Genomic DNA, 10,328 nt, shown 5'->3' with positions numbered 1-10,328 from the left:
AAAATAAATAGGAGGAAGTATTTTTTTAATTCAACAAATAGTTTAAGCTTTGGTACTTTTTGCTGTAGAATGTAGCAACAGCGATTAGCATATCTGTATTTTAAAAAAAATGGTTTAGACAATTCCTGGAGGAAAATCCATAGTCTGCTATTGGGATAGACATGGAGAAGCCATTGCTTGCACTGGGATTGGTAGCATGGAATGTTGCTACTATTTGGGTTTTTAATAAACAGAAGAAAGGGGAAACAACAAAAACGATCCAAAAAATCTTTTTACATAAGTATTGCCATACTGGGACAGACTGAAGGTCCATCAAGCCCAGTATCCTGTTTCCAAGAATGGCCAATCCAGGTCACAAGTACCTGTGAAGGTCCCAAAACAGTACAATACATTTTATACTGCTTATCCTAGTCCTCAAACATTAATGTATACCCAAAGGGAACAAAGAACACAGTGACATATTCAGAAAAAAAAAGAGGAAAAAGGAACCTGGAGGCATCAGATATCCATCAGTGGCAACGCTATTAGGTCTCCTATAGCACAAAGCTATTCCAAACCCTTGAGCCTACTGCATGTAATCAATCATTTGCCCCCAGGGACCAAAACCTCTGTTTTATACATCAACATTTTATTAAACGTCTATTATAAATACATCTCAAAAAAGAAAGAAAATAAGCATCTACTTATCCTGCATTTGCAGGCTTAGCACTGGTCAAAGGTTTCTGACACCCAATGCTAATGCTCATATGAAATGCAGTATTTCAATCAAAAGACCTGCTTCTGGGGATTTTGAACTGTCGCTCAAACTAGAAAACAAGAACAGAAAAATAAGTTTTAAGAAATACATCAATGTCACAGAATATATATGCAGTGAATTTACTAAACACTGATAATGTGGCAAATGCCATCCAAAATAACTGACTCAAGGGGTGGGGACGATAAGACCGCTGAATTTAAAAGCCCTCATGTGCAACGAGGTTGATGTATGCACTGAAAAAATATATCTGAAAATGTTTTTAAAAAAACAGCTGATAAAATAAAAATATATATAAAAATCAGATATCTGTAGTCTGATTTAAGCCCTTAGGTGTAACTGTATCCAGAAGTGGATTCACCAACGTTCTTTTGTACATAGGAGCGCATCTACATTGCCTCCTTGTGGTGACAGCTGTATTTGTTCCAAAGCCGCGAAATGTAAATCTGCAAATGTATGCTCAACTGAAAAACAGTGATCAATTAATGGGGCAGCAAGGACTTGGCATCCCAAATGGCTTTTATGGTCCAAAATTCTAGCTTTCAAAGCACTCATTGTTTTCCCTATATAAACTAAGGAAACAGGTACACCAAAGGACATAGATCACATGCGAGGTATTGCAATTTGTAAACGACTTCAAAGTAATGAAGTGACTATTCAGAGTCAAAAAGGTTCCTGAAAAAGAATTGCAACAAATACTACACTGTGTGCAAGGAAAACGGTCACATCTGGAGACTCCAAGGTGTTGTGAGCAGGTAAGTAAGAAGGAACCAACCAACATATCCTAGAGGTTCCTACCGCTTCTAAAAGCAAACAGTGGAGGACGTTGTAACTTGGGATGTATTCCCAATATATGCCAATGTTTCAAAATGAACCAACGTATTGCACTTGCGCCAGGGGAATAAGGCAATACACGTTACCTGTTCTGCGTCTTCATGAGATGGTGGTAAAAAGAAGATACTTTCGGGCAGCCCACTTAGCTCGCTTATATGCTCTCTTTATTATTCTTGGTGGATAAGCACGTTGAATAAACCTGTGGGACATGTCTTTCAGCAGTGGTAGATCAAAGCCATTTGAGTCTTTAAATGCCCAACTGGAATACTCTCGCGCAACTTCCATGGATGTGCACTTTGAAAATGAAGGCGAGTATTCCGATCAGTAGGCTTGCGGTAAACTGTATAAGCAAATACAGTTAATGTCTTGAATACCCAGAGATCCAAAAAAGAAACATAAGTACGTGAAACAGATAAAACTTAAGTGTGGATCACAACTATTTAACCAGTCAGAAAACACTGCCAAACTTCTGATAATTGGTAGCAATTTTTGGTGAAGAGACATATGTCTCTACTTCAACAGATTCCTGGATGTCCCATGGAAACTGTTACATTGAGGCGACTGTCCACTGGGTCTGATAGTCTTTTGAGAGGAAGACTATTTGTCTGGCCTTAAGATTGAAGGTTTCCCACGTATTTTGATGTTCTTGCATCAGTTCTCGAAGATATTCAAACAGAGTTTGCCATCAGATGAAAAATTATTAGAATAACGGACAATGATCCCAACTTTGTGAAAGCCTTCTTTGTAATTGGACATAATGATGAAGACAAAGATGAAGGTGCATCAGACAGCACTACTTCTAATGCAGATGATAATGGCAATACTGATGATAAAGTATTCTTTGCTATATTGAAGTGAAGAGTTTCAGAGATTGCCTTGATCAAGTCAGAATACAATCATTAATATTGAAACCTGGCCTGATTTGAAGGAACTCTTTTATCAGATTGAACCAATCCATTTTCTGCTAGTGCAGTTGTTGAACACTTTTGTAGCCGTGCTGGATTAATGATACTCAAGTGCACTTGCATGGCTGATGATGTTTTTCAAAAACTTTAGTTTACTAAAAGCAAAGTGGATTGAATTGTAGATCAGTAAAGTTGTTGGGAGGAACATGTTAGCAAATGCGTTCATTGTAGTTCTGGTACAGTTGAACCCCTTTACAAAGTGATGATAGGGATTCATTATAATGTCATTATGTTAAATTTGGGGTCACGTTATATCAGGGTCAATGGAACATTAGATAATTGAACCAAAAGTTGATCTACGGCAAAAGATTTATTTGCTACTAACCAAGACAAAATTCATAGAACTGTGTGCATTATGGCTGAATTACTGTATATATACTGTACAATGTAAATGGAACATACTGTACAATACTGTACAAGGACAGGAGCTCATCTAGCATGTTCTGTTGTCTTAATGCAAACTGTTGGCTTCTTGCAAAATCAACCTAGTAACATAGTAAATGACAGCAGATAAAGACCTGTATGGTCCAACCAGTCTGCCCACAAGATACTCATTTACATGCTATGTGATACTTTATGTGTATACCCCGAGTTTGATTTGTCCTTGCCATTCTCAGGGCAAGACAGTAGAAGTCTGCCCAGCACTCTTCTTGTACTAAATGTTCTGAAGCTATCGTCGAAGCCCCTTAAAATTTACACTTTAGCCCATCCATATCTATTCAGTCACGATCAGGGCATAGACTGTAGAAGTCTACTCAGCACTGCTTTTGCTTCCCAATTACCAGTGTTGCTACCCAATCTCTGCTAAGATTCCGTGGATCCATGCCTTCTAAACAGGTTTTGTTTGTGTTTATCCCATGCATGTTTGAATTCCATTACCGTATCTCCACCACCTCCTGCGGAGGGCATTCCATGTATCCACCACCCTCTCCGTGAAAAAATACTTCCTGATATTACTCCTTAGTCTGCCCCCCTTCAACCTCAGTTCATGTCCTCTAGTTCTGCCGCCTTCCCATCTCCGGAAAAGGTTTGTTTGCGGATTAATACCTTTCAAATATTTGAACGTCTGTATCATGTCACCCCTGTTTCTCTTTCCTCCAAGGTATGCATGTTCAGGTCAGCAAGTCTCTCCTCGTATGGTTTGCAGCGCAAATCCCATACCATTTTTGTAGCTTTACTTTGCACTACTTCCAGTCTTTTACATCTTTAGAAAGATATGGCCTCTACAACTGAACACAGTACTCCAGGTGGGGCCTCACCAATGACTTGTAGAGGGGCATCAACACCTCCTTTCTTCTGCTGGTTATACTCCTCTCTATGCAGCCTATCATCCTTCTGGCCACAGCCATTGCCTTGTCAGAATGTTTCTTCACCTTCAGATTCTTGGACACCAGCACCCCAAGGTCTCTCTCCTGAGTTAAGTTTACTAATCTCTCCCCTCCTGATTTATATATGTCGCTAGTGATGTCATCCAATGTTTGTCTTATACGTTTATCCATTCTATTTCCCGGTTCAATCCATGTGGCATTACCATATTCCACTGAAATATAAACTGTTTTCTTTCATCACAGAACTGTTGCGATATCTCCTCCATTTGGAAGATAGATCTGAGTAAGGACTGTGTATTTTAAATCCTTTAATTCATGATTCATTAGTGACCAGTGGTCCACCATGGGGGCTTCCTTCTTTTTTTATTCTCAGATTACTAATATGTTCTACTATTCTTTGTTTTTTTTGTGGTGGAATAACCAATGTACCATTTCTGACATGGGCACAGAATTTCATAAACCACTTGAGATGACTAACAGTTTGTGGAGGATGTTATCCAATTTGGTTTCCCAGTCCTAGGATGTTTTACATAATTGGTTTGCCAGATATGCTTACAGTATACACACTTGGTACAAGGTTGGTGCCCTTGGCCCAAGGTATTTTGTTGTTGTGTCTCTGTAGCAGTTCCCTCATGTTCTTTGCCCTTGTTTAGGCAAACTGGGGTTTCTTTGAAATTGTGTAAAGACAACATAGGCCAATGTTCTTTTTATAATATTTATTTGTCCCACTTGTGTGGAATATGGTATGCACATGAAATGCTCCCGGTGCCCCCTATCTTTTTTTGCTGGTTGGAGTAGCCATTGTTGATGTACTAGATGCTATCTTATGGGCTTTTTAATCATCTAGGGAGGAAACTCTGGATCTAAATCGATTATACATCTCGCGTGCATACATCTTAAAGCTATTCCGTGCCACATAATTTTCTCACTCTAAGACTGCCCAGTCAGGATCCCTGCTTTCGTGGCATTCGGGTGAAACTTTTATAATGAAGTGGGTGTTGGTATCAGTTGGCTTGCGGAATATGGTTGTATCAAATTACCTTGATTGTAAGTTACTGTTAATGCTCTTCCTAAACTTTGAGTTTTTTTTTTTAACAAACAGGAAGAGCAGTTAACTCCAGAGTGGAAAGAAGAGGAATATCAAACATTAAGAGTAGCAAATCTCCTGGACCAGATGATATTCATCCCAGAGTACTAATAGAACTGAAAAATGAACCTGCTGAGCTATTGTGAGTAACTAGCAAGGTAATTAAATTTGCTGATGACACAAAGTTATTCAAAGTCGTTAACTCGCAACAGGATTGTGAAAAATTACAAAAGGACCTTACGAGACTGGGAGACTAAATGGCAGATGACGTTTAATGTGAGCAAGTGCAAGGTGATGCATGTGGGGAAAAAGAACCCGAATTATAGCTATGTCATGCAAGGTTCCACGTTAGGAGTTACAGACCAAGAAAGGGATCTGGGTGTCGTCGTCGATAATACACTGAAACCCTCTGCTCAGTGTGCTGCTGCAGCTAGGAAAGCGAATAGAATGTTGGGTATTATTAGGAAAGGTATGGAAAACAGGGTGAGGATGTTATAATGCCATTGTATCGTTCCATGGTGTGACCGCACCTTGAGTATGTGTTCAATTCTGGTCGCCGCATCTCAAGAAAGATATAGTAGAATTGGAAAAGGTGCAGCGAAGGGCGACTAAAATGATAGCAGGTGTCCTGTTTCTGTTGTGTTTCTGTTGGTGAGCCCTTAGGTTCCCTAAGGCCCCGCAAGGCCCCAGAGGACAGCCGAGCACCGAATCTTCACCCGCGGCGACCGCCGTTCACCGAGGGTTGAGCCCTCAGCTGCAGGCGGCCAGCAGGATGCTGGAACCGCGGGGGTGACGGCTGACCTGGCTGGTAGTCAGAACGCAGTCTTTAAGGGAGGACTAGCAGGGGCGGCTAGCACTCGAGAGGGAACAGCACTGTCTCAGAATGAGGGCGAGCGGACGGCTAGCCCCAGCACAGTCTCTGGAGGATAGCTGGCAAGGGCGGCCAGCAAGTAGCACAGTCTCTGGAGGATAGCTGGCAAGGGCGGCCAGCACGTAGCACAGTCTATGGAAGAGGGCTAGCAGGACGGCTAGCAAAAGCACAAACTCTGAAGGAGAGGCTAGCAGGACGGCTAGCCAAAAGTACAATCTCTGTAGGAGGGCTAGCAGGACGGCTAGCGAAAGTCACCGTCTCTGAAGAGGGCTAGCAGGACGGCTAGCAGAAGTCACAGTCTCCGAAGGGGGCTAGCAGGACGGCTAGCAGAAGTCACAGTCTCTGAAGGAGGGCTAGCAGGACGGCTAGCAAAAGTCACTGTCTCCGCAGGAGGGCTAGCAGGACGGCTAGCAGAAGTCACAGTCTCCGACGGGGGCTAGCAGGACGGCTAGCAGAAGTCACAGTCTCTGAAGGAGGGCTAGCAGGACGGCTAGCAAAAGTCACTGTCTCCGCAGGAGGGCTAGCAGGACGGCTAGCAGAAGTCACAGTCTCCGACGGGGGCTAGCAGGACGGCTAGCAGAAGTCACAGTCTCTGAAGGAGGGCTAGCAGGACGGCTAGCAGAAGGTACAAACTCTGAAGGAGAGGCTAGCAGGACGGCTAGCAGAAAGTACAAACTCTGAAGGAGAGGCTAGCAGGACGGCTAGCAGAAAGTACAGTCTCTGTAGGAGGTTAGCAAGTAAACACAGGGAAACCCACTGTGACGGCTTCAGTAACCAACGAACCGGAAGCAGTGAGTTTCCCTGTTTCCAGGTTTAAATGTCGCGCCGTCCCGCCCCTCCCGGGAGAGGAACCAACAACCCGACCCCAGGAGGCAATGGGCCTCGGGATTGGTCGGCCCGCTCTCCAGGCGGGGCCTCGGGACCGGCGCACCAAGGGAGCGATGGGCGGAGCCTGTGCGCTGGTCCGCCCTTGGAGGCGTCGATGCAGGTGCCGCCATCTTCGTTGGCGCAACGCCCGTTCCCGAGGCCGGCGCTAGCCCGAGCGGGTCGCCGGTCCCGCGACCGCGTCGGTCTTCCCGGAGGTCCCCCCTCGCCACCCGGGCGTCGCGGAGGTCGCTGAACCGCGCCCCTCCACCTGGAGCACAGGTAGGACCGGGGAACGGGACAGCAGGGATGGGACGACTTCCTATGAAGAAAGACTAAGAAGGCTAGAGCTTTTCAGCTTGGAGAAGAGACGGCGAGAGGGTAGACATGATAGAGGTATATAAAATAATGAGTGGAGTGGAACAGGTGGATGTGAAGCATCTGTTCACGCTTTCCAAAAATACTAGGACTAGGGGGCATGTGATGAAGCTACAAAGTAGTAAATTTAAAACAAATCGGAGAAACTTTTTTTCACCCAACGCATAATTAAACTCTGGAATTTGTTGCCGAAGAACCTGGTGAAGGCGGTTAGCTTGGCAGAGTTTAAAAAGGGGTTAGATGGTTCCTAAAGGACAAGCCCATAAACCACTACTAAATGGACTTGGGGAAAAATCCACAATTCCAGGAATAACATGTATAGAATGTATGTTTGTGAAGCTCGCCAGGTGCCCTTGACCTAGATTGGCCACTGTCGTGGACAGGATGCTGGGCTCGATGGACCCTTGGTCTTTTCCCAGTGTGGCATTACTTATGTACTTATATGTTTATCCTTAAAATCGAGCGTGGTACCGGAAAATTGGAGGGTGGCCAATGTAACACCAGTTTTTTAAAATGTTCCGGAGGAGATCCGGGAAATTATAGACCAGTGAGTCTAATGTTGGTGCCAGGCAAAATGGTAGAGACTATTATAAAGACAAATTTACAGAACATATGCAAAAGCATAGATTGAGACATAGTAACATAGTAGATGACGGCAGAAAAAGACCTGCACGGTCCACCCAGTCTGCCCAACAAGATAAACTCACATGTGCCATTTTTGTGTACACCTTACCTTGATTTGTACCTGTCTTTTTCAGGGCACAGACCGTATAAGTCTGCCCAGCACTATCCCGCCTCCCAACCACCAGCCCCGCCTCCCACCACCGGCTCTGGCACAGACCGTATAAGTCTGCCCAGCACTATCCCACCTCCCAACCACCAGCCCTGCCTCCACCACCGACTAAGCTTCTGGGGATCCCTTCCTTCTGAGGAGGATTCCTTTATGTTTATCCCACACATGTTTGAATTCCGTTACCGTTTTCCTTTCCACCACCTCTCGGGAGGGCATTCCAAGCATCCACCACTCTCTCTGTGAAAAAATACTTCCTGACATTTTTCTTGAGTTTGCCCCCCTTCAATCTCAGTTCATGTCCTCTAGTTCTACCGCCTTCCCTCCGGAAAAGGTTCGTTTGCAGATTAATACCTTTCAAATATTTGAACGTCTGTATATCACTCCTGTTTCTCCTTTCCTCCAGGGTATACGTGTTCAGGTCAAGTCTCTCCTAAGTCTTATAACACAAATCCCATACCATTCTCGTAGCTTTTCTTTGCACCGCTTCCATTTTTTAACATCCTTCACAAGATATGGCCTCCAAAACTGAACACAATACTCCAGGTGGGGCCTCACCAACGTCTTATAAAGGGGTATTAAAACCTCTTTTCTGCTGCTGGTCACACTTCTCTCTATACAGCCTAGCAATCTTCTAGCTACAGCCACCGCCTTGTCACACTGTTTCGTCGCCTTCAGGTCCTCAGATACTATCACCCCAAGATCCCTCCCTGTCCGTACCTATCAGACTCTCACCGCCTAACACATACGTCTCCCGTGGATTCTATTCCCTAAGTGCATCACTTTGCATTTCTTCGCATTGAATTTTAATTGCCAAGCATTAGACCATTCTTCTAGCTTCCGCAGATCTTTTTCATGCTTTCCACTCCTCCGGGGTGTCCACTCTGTTGCAAATCTTGGTGTCATCCGCAACATGGATTTACTGAAAAGAAATCTTGCCTCACCAATCTATTACATTTCTTTGAAGGAGTGAACAAACATGTGGATAAGGGTGAGCTGGTTGATATTGTGTATCTAGATTTTCAGAAGGCATTTGGTAAAGTTCCTCATGAAAGACTCCAGAGGAAATTGGAGAGTCATGGGATAGAGGTAGTGTCATGTTGTGGATTAACAACTGGTTAAAAGATAGAAAACAGAGAGTAGAGTTAAATGGTCAGTTCTCAATGGAGAAGGGTAGTTAGTGGGGTTTCCTAGGGGTCTGTGCAGGGACTGATGCTTTTAACATTTATAAATGACCTAGAGATGGGAGTAACTAGTGAGTTAATTGTATTTGCTGATGACACAAGTTATTCAAAGTTGTTAAATCGCAGGAGGATTGTGAAAAATTACAAGAGAACCTTCAAAGACTGGGAGACTGGATGTCTAAATGGCAGATGGCGTTTAATGTGAGCAAGTGCAAAGTGATGCATGTGGGAAAGAGAAACCCGAATTATAGCTACGTCATGCAAGGCTCCTATTAGAAGTGACTGACCAAGAAAGGGATCTAGGTGTCGTTTGATGATACATTGAAACCTTCTGCTCAATGTGCTGCGGCAGCTAAGAAAGCAATAGAATGTTAGGCATTATTAGGAAAGGAATGGAAAACAAAAATGAGGACGTTATAATGCCTTTATATCGCTCCATGGTGCGACCGCACCTTGAATATTGTGTTCAATTCTGGTTGCCGCATCTCAAAAAAGATATTAGAAAAGGTGCAGAGAAGGGTGACAGAAATGATAAAGGGGATGGGACAACTTCCCTATGAGGAAAGGCTAAAGCGGGGGCTCTTCAGCTTGGAGAAAAGGTGGCTGAGGGGAGATATGATAGAGGTCTATAAAATAATGAGTGGAGTTGAACGGGTAGATGTGAAGCATCTGTTTACGCTTTCCAAAAATACTAGGACTAGGGGGCATGTGAAGAAGCTACAAAGTAGTAAATTTAAAACGAATCTGAGAAACATTTTCTTCACTCAACGTGTAATTAAACTCTGGAATTCGTTGCCAGAGAATGTGGTAAAGGCAGTTAGCTTAGCAGAGTTTTAAAAAGGTTTGGATGGCTTCCTAAAGGAAAAGTCCATAGACCATTATTAAATTGGACTTGGAGAAAATCCACTATTTCTGGGATAAGCAGTATAAAATGTTTTGTACTTTTTGGGGATCTTGCCAGGTATTTGTGACCTGGATTGGCCACTATTGGAAACAGGATGCTGGGCTTGATGGGCCTTTGGTCTTTCCCAGTATGGCAATACTTATGTACTTATGTAAAGCTGCAAGCACAGAGGCTCGGGATGTATCCACTGTAGCAGAATACTCTGTTTCATCATCAGACAGGTTTTACAGATGAAGGATACCCGTTCCTCACTACTCAGTTCCAAGTCATCCCAAGTCCAATAAACACAATTTCTCTTTTGGGGGCATAACATGATGAATATGGTGTTCTACGTGGTCCCATAACGTGTATCAAAAATGAGCAATATTG

Source organism: Microcaecilia unicolor, chromosome 9 (genome assembly GCF_901765095.1).
Source record: "Microcaecilia unicolor chromosome 9, aMicUni1.1, whole genome shotgun sequence".
Classification (NCBI taxonomy): Eukaryota; Metazoa; Chordata; class Amphibia; order Gymnophiona; family Siphonopidae; genus Microcaecilia; species Microcaecilia unicolor.
Note: the sequence above shows the minus strand (reverse complement) of the source record.